Genomic DNA, 19857 nt, shown 5'->3' on the forward strand with positions numbered 1-19857 from the left:
GAAACAATAATCGAATCATAGAAAGTCAGGGGTTGGAAGGCACCTGGAAAGATCATCAAGTCCAACCCCCCCCTGCCAGAGCAGGGTCACCTCCAACAGGTCACACAGGAACACATCCAGGTGGGCTTTGAATGTTTCCAGGGAGGGAGACTCCACAACCTCCCTGGGCAGCCTGTGCCAGTGCTCTATCACCCTCACAGTAAAAAAAATTTTCCTGATATTTATATGGAACCACCTATGCTCCAGTTTATAAATTGCCCCTTGTCCTATTGTTGTTAGTCATACCTGAGAAAAGCCTGGCTCCATCCTCCTGGCACTCACCCCTTACATATTTATAAACATTGATGAGGTCACCCCTCATTCTCCTCTTCTCCAAGCTGAAGAGCCCCAGCTCCCTCAGCCTTTCCTCACAAGGGAGATTTTCCACTCTCTTCATCATCTTGGTCACTCTGTGCTGGACCCTCTCAAGCAGTTTCCTGTCCTTCTGGAACTGAGGGGCCCAGAACTGGACACAATATTCAGATGTGGCCTCACCAGGGCAGAGTAGAAGGGGAGGAGAACCTCTCTCAACCTACTAGCCACCCCCCTTCTAGTGCACCCCAGGATGCCATTGGTCTTCTTGGCCACAAGGACACATTGTTAGCTCATGGGCATCCTTCCATCCACCAGCACCCCCAGGTCCCTTCCACCCGTGCTGCTCTCCAACAGCTCAGTCCCCAACCTATACTGTTACCTGGGGTTGTTCTTTCCCAGAATTAAGACTTTGCACTTGTCTTGTAATTCATTAAATTTCTCCCTGCCCAACTCTCCAGTCTTTCTGGGTCCCTCTGAATGGCAGCACAGCCTGCTGGGGTGTCAGCCACTTCTCCCAGTTTTGTGTCATCAGCAAACTTGCTGACAGTGCACACTGCTCTCTCATCCAGGTCATCAATAAATACATTGAACAGTACTGGTCCCAGTACTGACCCTGGGGACTTCCAACTAGACTCCATCCCACTGGAAACAACGCTCTATCCTATCAGAGAAACAAGGGGAAAAACATGTGTAAGACAGGACAAAATGCTGAGCTTAGGTTGATATTTCTGCGAGGATGTGTGTCCAGATGAAAGCATTGCTGCTGAAGCACACCCCAAAATCCACAGCAGGCCCATGGAGCGTGGCAACTGCTGGTGCTGCTCCACCTCAGCCACTGCATGAGCCCTGCAGGAGCTGAACCTCACAGCACACCTGAAGGAGAAAAGGTGGCTGCTCCAAAAGTGCCTTTTTTTGCCTCTGGCACGAAGGGGCAGCAGAGCATACACAAGCAATGTCAACTAGAGAAAGGGGAAGCCCTGAGGAAGATAAGGAGTCATCAATGCAGGGCCAGGGATGTTGTCTCAGCCACCTGGCTGCAAGCACAACTACTCAGTGTTTGCACTTCATCAATCCAGCTGTTTTCAGATTCAAAGATTTTATGTGTAGAAGAGACCATATGATAACGTGGGGTTTGGTGTTTAATAATTTCTAGGGTTGCTACATCAAACTGGCACAAGAATGTACAGAAGATTTTATATAAAAAATTGGCAGTTTCACCATTGCTCACATGTGCAATATCAGATTCCATACAAACTATGAAATAGTAATTCTGATTTTACCTTTAGCCCTACGTTACCACTCCACTTATCTCTGCAGCAGCTCCAAGCCTGGAAGAGAGGGCCCTACACTTCAGCCTTTGATTCAGCAAGAGGCTGAAGGAAGGAGCCCTCCTCTCACATTCCACAAAGCACAGAGGAGATGGCTTGAGCAGAGACCCGTATGTCCCCATCAGAAGGGTACTTTTTTCATAGAGTGGCAAAAGCTGGAAGGGATCTTAAAGATCATCTAGTTCCAACCCCCTGTATAGGCAGGGACACTTTTGTCATTGAACAGGAGGAATTAAAGAAGAAGGGCTTTCAGACTCTGAGAGATGTGGAATCCAAGAGAGGGATCTATTCCTTTCCATTTCCTACCATACTCTATAAAGATCAGGAAAGTCAGCAGCTCCACCCTATTTTCTTCCCCCTTCCTGCTGGCTGTGCTTCTGTTTTGTTACCACCAGCTCGTCATGGCCTATCAGGTTGTGTATACATATATATAGCTGTGTGTGTATATAAATATATATATATATACACACATTGTGTATACATATACACATACATATACATATGTATACACACATACATATACATTGTGTGTATATATATATATACACACACATGTATTCCTTGTTGCTTTATCCCTTATATTATTTCCTTTCCCTTGTGTTAATAAATCTGTATCCAAATGCTTTCATTTTCATTTTCCAACTTAAAGCCTCCCATTTTTATTCCCCTTTTACCTTCCCTTTATGGGAGGGAATGGGAATAGATTGGAATTCTGTCCTTACATTTGTGGTCTGTCCAAACAGCTAAGCTGTGACCTCCTACTAGATAGGGTTGCTCAAGGCCCCATCCAGTCTGGCCTTGAACACTTAGAGGGATGGGGCAGCCACAATTTCCTTGGGCAACCTCTTCTGGTATCTCACCACCCTCACAAGAAAGAATTTTTCCTAATGTCCAGGCTAAATCTCTCCTCTTAAAGTTTTAAACTGTTTATCCTTGTCCTCTCACTATACACTCATGTAATAATCCCTACTCCAGCTTTCCTGTAGGCCCGGTAGGGTATGGGCTGTTTGGGAGAAGGGATGCTCTGCTGATGCAGGTGGGGAAGCAGCTCTTGTCTCCTTGAAACTGGAGCCTGCAACAGCCTTTAACCCAGGGTAAATCCAGACACTCTGCAGATGGTACCAGTTTGGTGATGGTTTAGAAATGTAAGAAAAAGATAGCCACTGCCTCTTTCCTAGTGTGACAGCTGGTAATTTGATGGTGCTCCAGCATATGAGTATTGTGAAAGCTTCCAACAGTACCATCCAGGTCTGTTGTACAGCAGCTGACTTCTGACTTTGTCACATTTTCTTCTGGGCTACCAAGTAATAGGAGGTCTGAGTGGTTCAGAACAAAAGGTGAATTTAAGGGCTTATTTAATAGTTTTCCTTTAAAAGGTAAATTTCCAAGTCAAAGGGACTGCTCCCTAGTGAATTTTACTAAATGAATTGTATATATTTACACAGAAGAAACTGAATATTAAACTTGCTTTTTAAGTGACAACATTTCTTTTAATGTTGGTCTTTACAATATTACAAACACTGCATCTGCATTGGCAATGGAGCAGATACGAGGGCCAGGAAACACAATTTTTTTCAATGCATTTCAGCTAGACTGAACACAAAAGAGAGTATTGTGTGGGCACTTCAATTTTAGAGAAATACAAGACACAGTCTCTATGAACTGGAATACACCAATGACAAGACATACCAGTTTTAGTTTGAGCACAAGGAAATGTTAAGCTTTGCTTTCAGTAATGCAGAGTATTTACAGAGAACAGAAGATAGATATCTTGTATCTATCTAAAGTTACAAGAGTTTCTATGGTTATCTCTGCTGTCATATTTAAAGTTAAAATAGAGTAAGAAAGGTCTGCAGGGATCACATACAAGCATATACAAAAGGGCACACAAAATACCTATGTGGCTATACAGACACATACACACACCAGGGCAGAATCAGTTGCAAGATATGGCCCTGATGAAACAGAAAGGGAACATCACAGGAAGCAGCAGCTGGGCAATAATGTTTAATGTATTCCCTGATTCCAATTTCCCTAATCATTGCCATGGTGAACACTTTTATAGCAGGGAAGAAAACTCACCAAGCCTAACTGATGCACAACTGATGGTCAATTTCTCAAGCTTATTCCTTACTAGATTTAGGGCTCCTTTAGGCAAGGAATGTGGTGGAGGGCTTTCAGTCTCTCCTTGAATGAAGTCCCTGCTCTTTGAAGAGCAATGAAGTAGCTCAATCTGCTTTTTTCAGTCCATTTTGATTCCCGATTCCCAGAAAGTAACAGTGATGAGTAAGGTACTTCTGAGGTTTAATTAATCAAGCCAGTTTCTCTTTTCTGCTCCTATTCAAAGGTTTTGGCCATCAAATGTGATCTTGTCAGAAAACCAATAGTTAATTACTTACTCTAAGTACACTGAACCTCTTCAATTCACTTTTCCTTCTTTGATTAAGTCAGTCTGTGATTTTCAAATGAACATTGGGCAGAATGCCTTTGAAATGCATCCCATTCTTTCTTTATGCCCTTTGCATTGCCAAACACAGAGATGGTTTCCCCACAGAGCCATCACCCCAGCATCTTGCATAATGAGAACACTTAAAAGCAATGGGGCTTGTCCTGCTTTTGAGCTCAGAGCCTGCCCATGCTGAAGGCAATCCACATTACAAGCTCTAAAGTACCTTAATTGGTTTTGCTGTATTCTAAAATACAATATGAGAATCCAAGCAAATATTAGAAGAGCTCAGGAATCAATGCAGTGGTCCCCAGTCCAGGCCAACAGCTCATGCTGATGGGGAATCTGCTTCTCCATCCAGTTTGGCAGACAATGGTCTGGCCAACTGGGCCAGGTCCCAGTGCTCCCAGCTCCCCTTACATTTATCTAAGTGTGACATTCAGAAAGAGCTTATGAAGCACACGTAATGCTCTTTTAACATATGTTACTATAATGCAAAAATGCAAAGAGCCTAAAAAGAAAAATATCACTTTCAAGAGAGGTACAGTGGAACCAGTGGCAGCATTCCCACAGACTTTACTGCACATGCGAGCTTGCTGTGTAAAGCCAGCAAAATGGTTCTTCCTGAAGTGGAGTCAACTCAAGGGACTGAGATCATGCTTGCTATATCATCTTCAAGCTGTATTAGCCTCTACTGCTCTCAAAAATATAAAACATTCTAAAGCATTCCCTGCATTTCACAGTTGGGCTCATGGTTATAGACTATAAAATCTTTTACATGAAAATTCATGCTATCGCATTTAGGATTTATTTTTGTTTTTTAATTTACAAACATCCTTAGCATTTAAAACAAATCAGCATTAAAGGTACATACTGGTGGTTTAAAATCGCAAAAAATCAAATAAAAAAACTCTGAAGAGATATTAAAGCCAGGTTTTAAAAACAAGAAAAAATATTTCACACACTCAATAATTTTCTATTTATATTCATATTTATATACTTTCATGTAGTTATGAAATAATAGCATAGTCAATAATTATGTTAAAACCATTTAGGACTAAAAGGTGTTACAGCTGATTTTAAGTTTTCACAAAGGCAATCTTGAATCTGCTGCTGAGCAGTATTTTTTTCAGCAGTGAAACAGTTTGTTTATTCCATTTTTATTCTTGAAGCCTTATTGGTAAATTTAGAGGGCTTTTTAATTTAATTTACTAAGCCTGCTTCTTTTTATAAGACAGAGATTTAAACAGAACTTCCTTCTCTAATGAAGTTGTGCATTCTAAAAACTTCTTGTAGTGCAGAGGGAACCTGATGCCAAAATATCACAGACAACAAAGACTTGAGGGTAGAGGATCTGGCAGGATCACCCAGGACTGTTAAAAGGCTTACTCCAGCCGAGGCCCCTTTTTTTACCCAAATTGCATTCAGTTGCCTGCTGCAAGTGAGCCCCCTTCCCTGTTATGCCTTAGGAGATGCACTGGGGAGGAAAGAAGAAAAAGGAAAAGAATCTCTCTTCATCTGGCTTATTTTCAAACACAGCTGTGTTACTTTTATGCTAGAGTTATTCAAGTCAGAGAAGGCTTTGGATCTCTTCCTCAGAGTTAGTGTTCTTTAAATTCCCAGGAAACAGAAGATCTGTGTGCGTGCGTGTGTGGAATGACAGAAACCAAATTTCACCATAAAAATCCAACTTATTTTGAAGGAGAATACATTACTATGGAGATACTTCTTACAGCCTCTACCTTGTGGAATGAAGCATTTTTTTCAAGCCACTTCATATCCCATCCTTGCTCAAGCTGAAGCCACCCTACAATCCAGATGTTTTCCCCCAGCTCCAGGATGAGCTGGATTTGCTGCTAGGGCTTTGCCAGCACCAACAGCTGCTGGAGAGCATGGTAGGAATTGGTCAATCTCTGTTCCTTCAGATACAGAAGAAAAAAGCCACTGTGCTCTGACTACAGGCTGGTCTCACACCCATATGAATAGCTTAGCAAATGTCAGTTTGGGAATAAAAAAAATTAAGAACCATCTTCACTAAAACATTTAAGCAATTTGCTTCACTTCTCATAAATCACTCATGATAAATTTTCAAGAAAAAAAAGTGGGGTAAAAGGCCCTCAAAAGTTTCTGGACATTGACACAAACTTTTCAGTACCAAGCAATGTGGAATTTTCTTTGATTATTTTTTCATTTATAAAAATCTTTAAATTGCTTAAATCAAAAAGACAATATTTAAAATACTTTTACTTTGATTTGCTGAACTCTTTCAAAAAGTAGCAAACAAATTTTAAGTCACACTTGGTCATTTCCCATATAATTCTTTGGCAAGCCTAACACTTAGAGAGACAGAGGCCTTCTGGATACCAACAACTGATCTTGATGCTCTCAAATTTTTAATGGGAGCATCCTGAAGTGGATTAGATACTTTGTCAAAGAGGAGATTTTATTTGAACTCCTCATGGTGTGGGGGATCAGTCCCATACCAGAGCAGGGCTCAGCAGCAGCCACCCTTGCAGTTCCTGTATCTGCAGTCACCAGGATCTCAGCTGCACCACAATTAATCAAATATTACAATCTTCTTGAACTCTTACTGTTTTCTGTTCTTAGCATCCTCTGGGTACAGCTGAAACCAAGTGCTATATAAATGTAACAGAAAACAAGGCTCCCTGCTGCACTGAGACTATAGATTAATAAAGCAGCAGTACAAAAAGGAAAGTGAGAAGTTTTACTGTTCCTGTCAAATAAAAGAGTATCTTCAGTTGCAGTGACATAATGATCAATTGCTATGATCAGATATGAACTGTGAGGATGTGGTAATATTTTTCATACAAAATAAATACCAATTAGTTGGACTTGTGCCTCTGTCTTCTAGAAGCCTATATAGACAGATATATTTTTACCTTAACTATGTAATACTCAGAAGTACTGTTTATGAGTAAAAAAGCAGGCAGTATATTATCAAGCTACATATTCAATTTTTGTATGGTGGCTAGAGAATTCTTTTAATTACTGAAATGTCATTCATTTTTATAAATAAGTTTTCTAAATAATGCTGGGATAGCATTTGAATATTTTTCTAATTCTGTGAGAAAAAACAGAAAATAGTTTTATAACAGAAAATACATAAGAAGTTACATTTTTAGTGCTAAAAAATAAGAGAACCCCCCATCATGACAGGATGTGAAAAATTAAGTCACTTTTTCAACCTTTCCAAAAGTGATCAAGGTTTATGAAAACAAGTAAACATGGAATTAAAACAACCTGAAGGAGACTGTGACAGCAATCAGTTTGCTGGTGTGGAGCCTGATTTGAAACAAAATGACAAAAAGTTTTCATGGAACAAAAATGAAAAGTTTTCTTTATTTTTCTTTACAAGCAAAAATAAATATTTCCATTTTGGGTCATATAATTAACCCCACACTCTCAAAGAAAAGAAGACAGATACATGAGAGGGTGAAGGTCCCATTTTTACTGAGGAGGAAGTGCCCAAAATCCCCATGCAGCATGGAGTGACTGAGATTCACAGAGAGCCTCTCCCTTGTACAACTTGCATTCTACCCTGTGCAGAACCACAAGCACTGAGACCACCTCATCTTCCACTCTGCTCCCTTGAATATTTCAGTATTTTTCATATTTTTCTTTTGAATCATTCTGTTACACGATGTCCCCAACTGACAGGTTATGGGGTTGTTTTCTGTCCCTCTAAATATTTAATTGCCCTTACAACATGAAAATAAATCATAAGAAAACAGGATGATTCCAGGCCATGCTACATCTGCCTGCAACATCAGAGCAGTGTTAGTCACTGACCTGACACTAGCCACTACAAACAAATTTTACCTTTTCAAGATACCTGCGGCCCCATTTGGTAAAATAAATAACCCTTCCATCCCAGACCATGTGTTGAAGAGGTATTTTGCACCTAGAAGCAGTTACTGCTGTGTTTTTGTGCAAACCATAGAAATTTCCCAACAGAAACAGTAAATAGAGAGGTTAGTCAATTTATATAAAATAAGCAAGTTGAAAACTATTCATGTCCAGAGGGACCGTAAAGAACTTTTGTGTATTCCAAACAAAGTATGTATAAGGCTGCCAGCTGAAAATTGTGGTGATGCCCTGGTATAACCCATCCAGTTCTGCAAGGACATGGCAGCCTTTCAGGCAAGAAGCTGGTTGTTCCATTTCATGCCTGTTATAAGTGACAAATTGAGAAAAAATCCTATACAGCATGGAGCCAGACCACACCTTAATGAGCAGGAACAAGATCTTACAGAAGATGGGAATTTTTCCCTGGACTTCAGCTGGCCTCATACTTGGTTAGAGAGACTGAGAATCAAAACATTGCTCCAAAACATTTCAAGCCTCATGCTCACTCTTTTCTTTCCACCACCTAGCTCTCACCACAGACTGAAGAGGCTGCAGAACCTCCACCACATCTGTACTCAATGGATTTCTTCAGTTTAGCCCCATTGCTTTGAATATGGTCAAGTCATGGCTCGAAGCATGAGAGAGAAATTGCTGCCCATGATCCACAAAGCAATAATTCCTAATTGTACAGGGATATTCCTGCTGTTCTTTTTTCTTTTAACTGTAGCACTTTTTAACATACAGTGCAGCACTTTTGTAGCATTTACATTTTTTGCTTTTTAAAGAGACACCATGAGATTTTTCTAACAGAATAAAGGGTACAATATTCTCAGCCAAGTGCATGATTAAATTTTTACACTAATATGGAGACGTTTTCATTTTGCTACTCTCCTTTTTGTCAAAATAAATGCTGCTTCTAGCTGAAAAGTGAATACTGTGAGGCTGTCAGATTTTTTTTGCACAAGTGCTGAGTACAAAGCCATTCATACTTCTCCTGTGGCTCCCTGGGACTGCTGTTCACATGACAGCACTTGAAATACAGCAGACAAACTCAAGATGTGAGAATGAACAGGGCAATCCAAACATGTCCTAGCACAAAGTGCTGCTGATCAACAGCTTGCATGTTCTGAGACATGAGTACATCCACAAAAATCAGAGCACTGGTGGTCTCCCTCTAGCAGCTCAAATTCTCACATTAGTGCTATATCCACCTACTTTGGGTTCTATGTCAGAAAACCTGGGCCTCAGGAAATTGTAGGAGTTATCAAAGATCTATCAATGACTATGTTTGAACCTAATATAGCTGGCATAAGGCTTGGGCTCTGCTGGAGTATCAACTGGTGAAGCTGGGTAAGGGAACAATGTGCTTGGGATCATAAAGGATAAAAGGAAGAAACACACAGAAAACACCCAAAGCAGATTAACAAAACCAACACTTCATAAAACTAAACTCAAGTTCCTCTCCAAACTTTCCCCACCTCCATCAAAAGAAAGAAAAAAAAAAAAAAACCACAGAAAACCCACAGAGAAGTAGAGTGGTCCTGGTAGCTTTATCTGATAAAAAAGATTTCTGTAAACATGCTCACTACAAGAAGCTTGGAACAGTTAGCAAAAGAAGAACCTCATTGATGATTTCTACAATGCCTTCAAAAAAATAATCAGACTTTTATACATGATCACCTTTTTATCCTTTGTGAATAAATGCAATTTAATCAAAGGGATACTTGATGTACCAAAACCTTTCTTTTAGCTCAGAGAAAGGGTTGTAGCCAGCTCACATCTGTCCCAAATATGCTGTATAAATATTTCCACTATCCAAGACATGTTGGGTCTCTGCAGGTTTCTAACACAAATATGAATAATACAATTTTTGTTTTAAAATCATAAAATAGTTTGGCTCTTAGGGAAACATTCATTTCTGATTTCTCCCTCTACCCCCCAAAGACAAGAGACTCTTTGTTCAGCCACGATCTGCATTTCAGTTACAAAAGGGAAAAGGGTCTGAGGAACATCTTTCCCACTTGGACATTAACATGTGGCAAAGCCACACAATCCTTAAAGCAGAGCCCAATTCAGCAGCTTGAGCTGATAGTAGAGAGCAGTGATTGGGCTAACCAGGCTTCAGCTACTTGCATTATCTGCTAGAACTAACCCATATCTGCTACTATGTCAGTTTTGTTTATCTATTTTTATGCTTATAAATAGAAACATATTATTTGCCCCCCATTTAACACTACAAAATTTCTTTGAACAGTCCAGCTTTCTACATCATTCACTTGATGGGAGAGAAGTACAATATAAAGGCAAAAGGACTTTGTTTCTGTGCAATGTAAGAAACCTCCCCTGGTAACCTGAGATGATAAGGGTTAAAAAAAAAATCCACCCTTTGTTATGGAATTTTGCTTTAGCCACAAAACAGAGATGAAACCGAGAGGTGCTCGAAACCCAGGTATTTTCATTTACTTCAGGAGGTAACAAGGGCATCAGAAAGGTTCAGAGCATTGATTTCTATATTTACTAATTCTGAAATCTGTATCACTGCCTTTATTAGAGCAAGAGCAGCTGAACATCTGGTTCTAACCTTCAAAAATTGTGGGTTTGAATACCTTTATGCGTGACCACCCATTTTTATTCATAGCTGAATTTAATCAGAAAGTGACAAAGCAACACTTATGCCAATAGCAGCAATCCACATGAAAAATATTTTTAAAGTCATTTGATAATCAAATATTTTTGTCAAGCTGATATTTATAAGATCAACCACTACAAGAAATCTGTGAAAATATTTCTAAATTGCATTATTTTAACTCAAGTAGATAACTGTATGTTTCCATTTTTCTTACACCATTAAAAAGTTAAGAAGCATCTGCTTTATGGGACTGATTATTTAATCATTAGAACCTAGTCTAAAAACTAAAGTAATGCTTACACTCATATATTGTCAGAGAAGGTACTACAAATGCTATCTTTCCACAACAGTTCCTCTAGTGCAAGTAAAGAATTTTCTGCTCTGAAGGATTGTGCACACCTTATAACACTACTCTGAACAAGAATTTTTGTCTCAGGCCTATTCTTCCTCTCTTAAGGCAACTACTGAGCCACATAGAGTTTCATATCTGGAGTGATAAATAAGAAGCAGAAAAATCACAAGAAGCATCTCTATTTTCAAAAAGGATATGCAAAAAATCAACTATTTTAAAATTTTGTGCACTTTTGAAAATGTTAATAAAACCTATAGTAGACTGAATTTCTTTCCCATAGGAGGTCAGTCTGCAGTTCCACTGCAGTCTTAATGACAGGCTGTTGAATTTTACCCTGTACTGATGAAATATAAGAAGCTGCAATGATGTACAAGTGTATTCCATGCACAGCTGTATCTTAAAGGCATTTATGCAGCTTTTCACTGCTATATGATGGGAGAAAGGCTATTCTTTACTTCTACCTATTGTGGTATTTTGCCATCAAAACTAATAGCAAGGATGATTTTATCACAGCTATTGCACCCACAGATGTTGTGTATAATCTTGGGACTAATTTCTAATTTTTATTTTTTTTAATCACAGAGGATAGTGACAGATGGCACTTGGGGAAATATGACATTATGGGAGGGGGTGGCTATGAATAATGACAAAGAAAGATGTAAATCATGTTGCATATCAATATTTTGCCAGCTTAGATTCAACCAAACGATGAAGAAATAGTGTTTTGGCTGTAACCTCCAGTAACAGCTGAAACAATGTTTGTTTTCCCTTGTATTTTGAAAGAAAACTTGTATTATTGTCCATTATTAAAACACAGGTACCAGCACCACTTGATTTAGCACAGTGGCACCCACCAGAGGGAGGTTGCCAGCACATGGGGTCCGAGTCTCACTGAACACAAGGGTATGAAAATATTTTGAGTTTCCCACCATGATCACATCTCTGAAAGGTTTTTCCTGCCTTCCTTTGTCAACCCAATATGAAAAGCACAAGGCTGAAGTTATAGTATGGGATGAGGCAAAGTCTCATCATCACTGATTAATCTCGAAGTAGGCTCTTGAGACACGTCACACACACACACCACTCATCCTATGATTTTCCCTGATTCACTTGCTGGACAACTCCCATTTCTCTGCTTTGAATATGTGAACAATACACGGGCCAAACACCATCATTAAAAGCATTTACTGACAGGAGCACAGGTGCATCTGTACCCCTGCAGGCTTTCTGCAACTCAGCAGCCCAAGGATTGAAATGCAAGATTGCAACTTCCAGAGTTAACTAAACAGCATCTGCATGCCACACAAAGTCTGTATATGTCCCACCTTAATCACCTTTTGGGCATGGGGCCCTCTATAAGATCACCCTTTCATAAGATTTGCACAGTTTTTCATTAATATCAGAGATATTGTTTTATATACTATGAATCTGCAAAAGGTGCACATGGCTGGTTCCCAAGTAGTGGGCAGCAGGTCTGTGTGCTGCTGAAGTACTCATCTGATGTGTATCAGGCAGAACCAACACAGTTCTACCCAACTAGACAGGACAGTTCTGCTGGCTTTACACTTTTTCTTTGGTTTTATGCTAGAGCTTTTGGAAAGTTTGAGTAATTGAGACTAATGATGTCTGATCTAGTAGAAGGTGTGCTGGGATAAAGTGAACACTAAAAATATTGAGCCCCCCAGTGGCTTTTAAACCATCAGATATAAAAGGGCAGACATGCAGACTTCAGGGCTTCCTCCTGACCAAGAGAGGTAATTAGATTCTCTTCCTATAGGATAACATCTCTTTCACACTATAGCCACACCAGCCTCTGTACTCCTGCCATTTCCTGGAGCCTTTTTTGATGTTATAAGCCCCCATTTAAAATTGGATTGTGAGAACTCAATGCTGTATCTTTTCTTTCCACTTGGAAGCAGAATCAGGCTATAGAGTACCATAACATTGCTCTTGTGTGGCGTTTCAAATATATAATTTTTATTTTCTCAGTTGCTGCATAATAAGTTAAATTCTCTGATCATTATACAGGTTCTCTTGAAGTCTCTTCTACAAAATCTGCTCATATTAAACTCCAGTTGAAATCAATAGGGATTCTGTACTCAGGGAGGGCAGGATAACTTTGAAGGGATGTGTTGCTCATTCAAAGAAAAAAAAATAACCTTTAACTGTAGTGAAACACTTGATATTTATGCTTTACCAAAGCTGCTCTAAAGCTCTCTGTGTGTTTGAAAACAATTTTTAAAAATATCTTGAAATATATCCAGGGAAATTAAAAAGGCACTCATAAGAGAATGTGAGAGTTAGGTATATGCTAAAAGTGATAAATGCCAGTACATGGTTTAGTCCTTTTTTAATAGATGACCTGGTGGGTGGCATTGTCACAGAACTAATCCATTGAGTAGGTGAGTCCAAGTTCAACTCCAATTTGCTATGCTATATACAGGCTAACTAGATATAAAATAGGGCCATTACGGAGAAACTTGAGCTCAATGATCACAGAAGCTTCCAGTTTCATACTGTGAAATGATTGGCTGTAGCAGAAAAGATGCTAGAGTAAGCAGCATATTCCTTTAGACTGCTTTTTGGGGTTTGTTGTGGTTTTTTGTTTCCCTTTTGGTTGGTTGGGGGGTTGTGGGTTTTTTTATATTTGTTTTGTGAAATTGGTGAATTTACCAGACCACAAAGTAGTGTACATCAACTATAACAGTGAATATCAAAGTTAAGTAGACTTCATGTAATCATTCCTTCAAGTGTTAAAGTTGTTCTATAACAAACAGAAGAAGCACATAATAGCCACTGGGCATTACCATCCAGAAATACGCTTCCAGCAAACCCATGCTCATCCTTGTTTATCTGGAAAGTTGACTGGTTGTCTGCGGCCCAAATCCTGACACCTACAGAATAAACTGTTTAGAAACTGTCCAAAGACACTTGACCATTTTGGCATGCCTTGCACAAAACAGCATCAGCACTGCAGATTCAGCCACACTAGAGCATTCCTGTGTCAGCTATGGTGGCAGACAAAGTTTATTTTCCTAAATTAAAGCAATCCTGGAGAAACTTGAGAGAGAAGCTTGAGGTCATGAGAGGGTGGATGCAAGGAGTCCAGGTTGCACTCCCACCCAGCAGGGATCCCAGACTCAAAGCAAAGCACCCAGGAGGAAAGCAGGAGCCCCCAGAAGAGCACTGAGGCCACAATCCATACAGAGCCACAGGGCAAGCAGCCCCTGCTTTGAACAGAGCCAAGGGCTTTGCACCACTCACCCCATGGTGCCTACCAGCAGGACCAGCTGAAAACAGCATCAGTGGTTTGGGGCAACCTTGAGAAAGTCTGGCTGGACCTTATTACAGTCCCAAGGCAATTCCTCAGTAGTTTCATGGTGATTGATACACTTCTTCAGTGAACAATAAAGGTGCTTCCTCAAAATAATTCAGTGTTTCACCTAATACTGAGATACCACACCTATAAACAGGGCTTTGCTAATACTGAGAGAATTAGTACTAGCATTAGTAGGTGCTGGAATTGGTTGGGGCAGCATTTTTCAGCAGTAAGCAGACAAAAACCCAGTAGATCTTGACAACACAGTAAAGCATTGAAATAAGATTTTATATTGCTTATACTGTTGCCTCTGAGTAATTATAGCAAAAAATTCAAACCAACTAGCAAGGCTCAGATGGAGGGGGAGGAGAAATCAAGGATTAAAAGTCACTAATCAATGTAGGTAGAGTTTGAATTAATTAGAAACTAATCCTATGTGGATTAAAAAAAAAGGGGGGGGGGGGGGGAAGCTATATAAAAACTATGAGTGAAATGAATAAAAAGTACTATGAAAATCAATCCCTTTTCCACAAAAGGTATCCATCCTAATTCATTTCCTGTACAAATTCATTACAAGTCTAATTTAAATTGCATAAGTAACTGCTTAATCTTCCACAGGAATTCCCTGCCTTGTGCTTTCCTTTTCTTGCTCCTGTTGATCTTTTCATATATGAAATAAAACTGTCCTAGGGGAAAGGCAGGCAGAGGAGATGCAAGTGGCTGTCTGACAGGGATGCAATCAATAAGCACTATCCTGTCTAAAGCAGCTGGGAGGTATTTAGAAGGAAATCCCTGCTTGACTAGAAAATGTCAGTGCCAAGAGCCCTGTGATCTTTTTCAAGAGAAGGTTTTCACAACTGGGAACTAAAGAATTTGGAGGAAGTCGGTTTTGAGGACACTGAATCCAGGGCATCGATCTCTTTGGTGGTTTTGTTGCTCTGACGCACCAGCAAGCTTAGCTCAAAATACTGAATACAACTTGCACTTTGGTGAATGCACAAAAAACCTGCACACTATGGAGCACAAAACTGCTGAGCAGGGCTGTGTGCCTCCAGACAGGACACCTGTGCCCTTGTCCCACCCCACAGGGATGGCAGGGCCCGTGCCAGCCCCCAGGTATTCCAGATGCAGCATGGACCCCCTGCATCCTCTCCTTTTCAAGGCAGTATTTCCACCAAAAAGTATCCATCATAGCACAGTGCTGTGGGCTGGCAAGGACTAGACTATACTACTACTGTTCTGCTACCAGGAGGTTGCTACCTGCCAGGTGCTGTGGCACTTACTGGTGAGCTACTCCTTGGATCAACATGCAAAACAGGTCCCTACTGTGCCTTTGAAACAGGCACCTGGGTTACACCAGCAATGGATCCAGCTCACTTCACCTGGTAGTGCTTGTGCCAAAGGAAACTTACCTGTCTCACCTCAGTTTTTAAAATATACTAATTTTTGGTTGATCTTTTTTCCCTCTATTTAGATATATATTTTTATTGTCTTTTTCACAAATAGATGGCAATAAGATTCTTTTCCAGGGCAAGAACACACCTTGCTGTTCACATACTTGTATTTCCTTCAACTCTTCAGTGTCAAGGGAGGCAGCTAGAAGTATTGCCAAAGTTTCTAATCACTGCAAAGCACTGAATGCATTCTAAATATACATTACATAAAGCTTTTCACGTGCCAATGACTGTGACATCAAAATCTTAGCTCAATTCAGTTCCTTCAGTCAAGGGTGACCTTGATCTGACCTAAGACCCTGAAAAGGGAGTGAAACACTATATAAGCCAAGCTCACATCTTCAAGAGCCAGTTAGGGGACAGAGTAAATGAAGGAAAAGAGCATTTGCTGAATCTTCCAGGGTCCTGAAAAAGGAGCAACAGCATCATCCATTTCAGAGTTTGCCTTCTTCTGTGTGACAGGCATGATGAGAGTGGAGTGCCATCAGCTGTTGGTTTTAACAGAGCTGAGTCAATACCAATTGGTCGCCATAACTGGCTTTCCTCTATCCCTTCTTCTCACAAATGTACAATAATGAAGCAGATGTCAACATTCAAGAATTCCATCACTCAGCTTAAAGTGCTCTCCATTTCTATTGATCTGGTGGTAAATGTTATGGAATTATTTAAAAAGTCACAGATTAAATCAGAATAATAAAAATAGTAAATTAATAGTGATATTGAAATAAGTCACTGCTAAACTGCAGAGCAAACAGCAGATAAGTAACAAATCTAAAGCAAAAGTCATCCTTTTCTAAGAGAGACTGAAGAAGAAAGCTTTAAAAAAAACAAACAAACAAAACCCCTAAGACACACCAAAAAGCCCTAAAACTTTTTGGTAAGTAAGATGCAGTAAAGGAGGAGTAAAATGCATTTAGGCTGTTTAAGGACACAGATGTCTGTTTTGATTCTCAACATTGGCTTGGGCCAACATGCAAAGAGCAAGTGCAAAAAGTCATTCACAATGAGGTTTGGGAAACAAACTGCATTTTTTTAAATTCCTACTGGATCTTCTCCTCTAGGTTCACTGTTCTTATGGAGACTTAGTTTTCTTTTTCCCATTGAACACAAAAGGCTGTTAATAGGGTTCTGTGCTTCAAACTGGCATTACCCTCAAAAGTCAGTAGAGGTAGGACTAACCAAGACAGACAAGACGGTAATTCCCACAGCTGTTTTCAGCACAGTTTCTTAAACTCAGCAGTGACAATCTTCTCCTTCATGAAAACATGTTCTCATTGTGCTGGAAATTAATTTTAGTTGTTAGTGACAGTCCAAAGCATCTCTTACTGAAGAGGATAAACAGGGAAACAGCTGCATGTCTCAAGTGTGTAGATCTCTAGGCTGTTTTTTTTAAATCTCAAGTGCTTGTTTGGACAGATTCTGCCATCCATAGAGACCAGTAGATTGTTGGGATATACCGATTTTTTTTCACTGTTTCCAAAGGTTATACATGACTATAGCCTACCACCTCTGCAGACACATCCTGATATCCTCTGGAAAACTATCAAGTTAAACCACCCATGGAACTTGGTGGCTTTTCTCTCCTGACTCCTTCTAGTTCACAGTAGAAAAATCTCCAGGGGAAGACCAAGGGATCCCATACTGGAGTCATGTTCTGAAATATCCTTCAACTTTATTGACTAGAGAAGGACTTCAGGCTCTAGTTAGGTAACATGAAGTTCCTCCCTTGCCTATTGCAAATATGCAGTCGCCTCCACATCCAGATTTCACACTGAAATCATTAAATCTGCAAAGGTTGGAGCCAAGATAATATATTACGTGTTTTCTGACCCACATAAAACAGCTGCTTGAATTGCACCTGACTGTTCCACTTACTGCTCTGTCCTGAAGCTTAGTGGCATTTATGAGAAATAAGGTATTGAGGTTTGTTTGGTAGTTGCTGTAAAAAAATCTAACAGAATTAAAATCTAAAACAAAAATGTATTTTCTTTATAAAAATGTCTTTTGATAGCCTTAGACAGCTTAAGTACTGGAAAGATGTCTTATCTATGTTTGAACCACAATTTTTTACAAAGGTGTGCAAAAGTAATTAACACCTGTCAAAAGTGAGGCACTTCAAATAAAAATCTGTAGTGCTGTAATAAGGTACCAATCTGAATTCCATATATCTGTCATTAGCAGTGTATCTAAGCCTATTACAGTCACTCTTGTGTTTTTCCTGTATATTAACCTATACCTAACACATTTAACCTCATAAAACTCAAATGCTAATTATTTCAGCTGTCAGTAAGTAAACCCTGCTCCCCCCTTGAAGTTCTACACTTTCCATACTGCACAGGAGCAGGGAACTCTGTTAACATAATAAAAACATTTTGCTTGCAATGGACAATTTCAATTTGCTGCTGTTTGGATTTATATTTCACATAGAAACCCCTGAAAATCTTTGTGAGGTTTCAGCCTCACAAAACTGAAATTTCAGCTCATAAAATTTCCTGCCAAAGGTTGGAACCTGAGTTGCTTAAGTTTACTCATGCTGAGCAGCTATGAAGGTGCTGAGAATTAAGAGAAAAAACAAACTGCAAGAAAAAAACCCCAAACAACCAAACTTCAGTCATTTCCAGAGGCAAGTTGCTTTACAATTTGACAGTATATTGAATTGTCACACACCACATCTGGCTAGCATGAAAAAAGAGAGTAGTTTATTGAGCACTTCTTAAAGAAAATCTCTGTTGTAAGTTGATACGAAACACAAAAGTTACAAAAGGAAGGTGAAATGTATGTAATTAAAGAAGTGGCCAATGCTACTGCTGGTAACTGCCATGAAAATCTTCAGAAACCTTTAGAGAACCAATTTGAAGACAGTTCAGGATCTAAACTAACATAATTATTCAGGGGCTTTCTTTAGTTCATCACAGCTGGAGGTTTTACCTCGCATACAATTCATGATTTTTAAATAGGAATTTGGGTTTTTTGTGGATGTCAGTAATAAAAAAATTAAAAATAGTTACTTCCTACATAGCACTCCTTTTTTATATCCCTAGTATATACCAAAACATTAAACTGTTCTCACAGAAAAATAACTTTTCCCTCATCAAAACAGCCTCACAAACAGTGTTTATAGACTGCTTCACCCTATGTGCATTAGTGAAGATTATTTGTTGGGAAGCAACCTTAACTTCTACAAAAGGAGACAGATAAATTTAGTCCAAAGAATATCTTTTTATCATTAAAAATACTAGAGTTTTAACTACTTCTAGGGTTTCTGCATCTAGATCTGCAGTGCAAATGCACTGGATCAGAGAACCTAATATGTACAAAATATATGTAAGTTCATGTCATTTTTGTGTGATCCTGAGAATAACCTAATTGTTGTTGTTCTACTAATTTAACAAAAAAAAAAAAAATTGAGAGATGAGTTTGGATGGCCTGAAGTACTGAATAACTATTGATTACTTCTGTGAGCTGCTGTTGTTTTTTTTTTCCTTTGTAACCCTTTTCATCTTCTGGAAAAAGTAACTCAAATAAAACCAAATTCCACCTCATTCACCATTCTTTAAAATAAAGTATGGATGGAAACCAAATTATCCACGTGACAGTCTGCATTTCATATTCAGTGCCTGTTGTGCTACCTGTCCTACCCTTCAACTACTAACCCAGTATTTATTGGTGCTGAAGCTTGACAAGGTCTGACCTCTGCAGAGCAATCATGTAAGGAGGGATCAGGGAGAGAATGAAAAGATTTGTCAGCCTAACATTTTGGGCTGTCAACCATTTGTCAAGTGCTAAGACACGGTAACTACAGGAGAAACACTGTATTTGAGAACCTCAGTAATTATTTTTTTTAGTTTCACAGAACATCTATTTTTTAATAAGAAAACATCTTCCTCCTCTGGCACCAGTATTAAAGAATAATAAACAATTATGAATCAAGTTATGGAAAATGTTAAATTACATTTTTACTGAGAAAGTTGTAAGTTCATGAAAATACAGGGATGTTTTCAACTACAACCTGTGTGTCTGCTGCTACAAAGGTTACAGGCCTGATCGCATCACCTTTCTTACACAGCAGTGCAATGAAAAAAAAAATTGGAGAAAAATTTTCAAGTTG

Source organism: Calypte anna, chromosome 7, assembly GCF_003957555.1.
Source record: "Calypte anna isolate BGI_N300 chromosome 7, bCalAnn1_v1.p, whole genome shotgun sequence".
NCBI classification, from domain to species: Eukaryota; Metazoa; Chordata; class Aves; order Apodiformes; family Trochilidae; genus Calypte; species Calypte anna.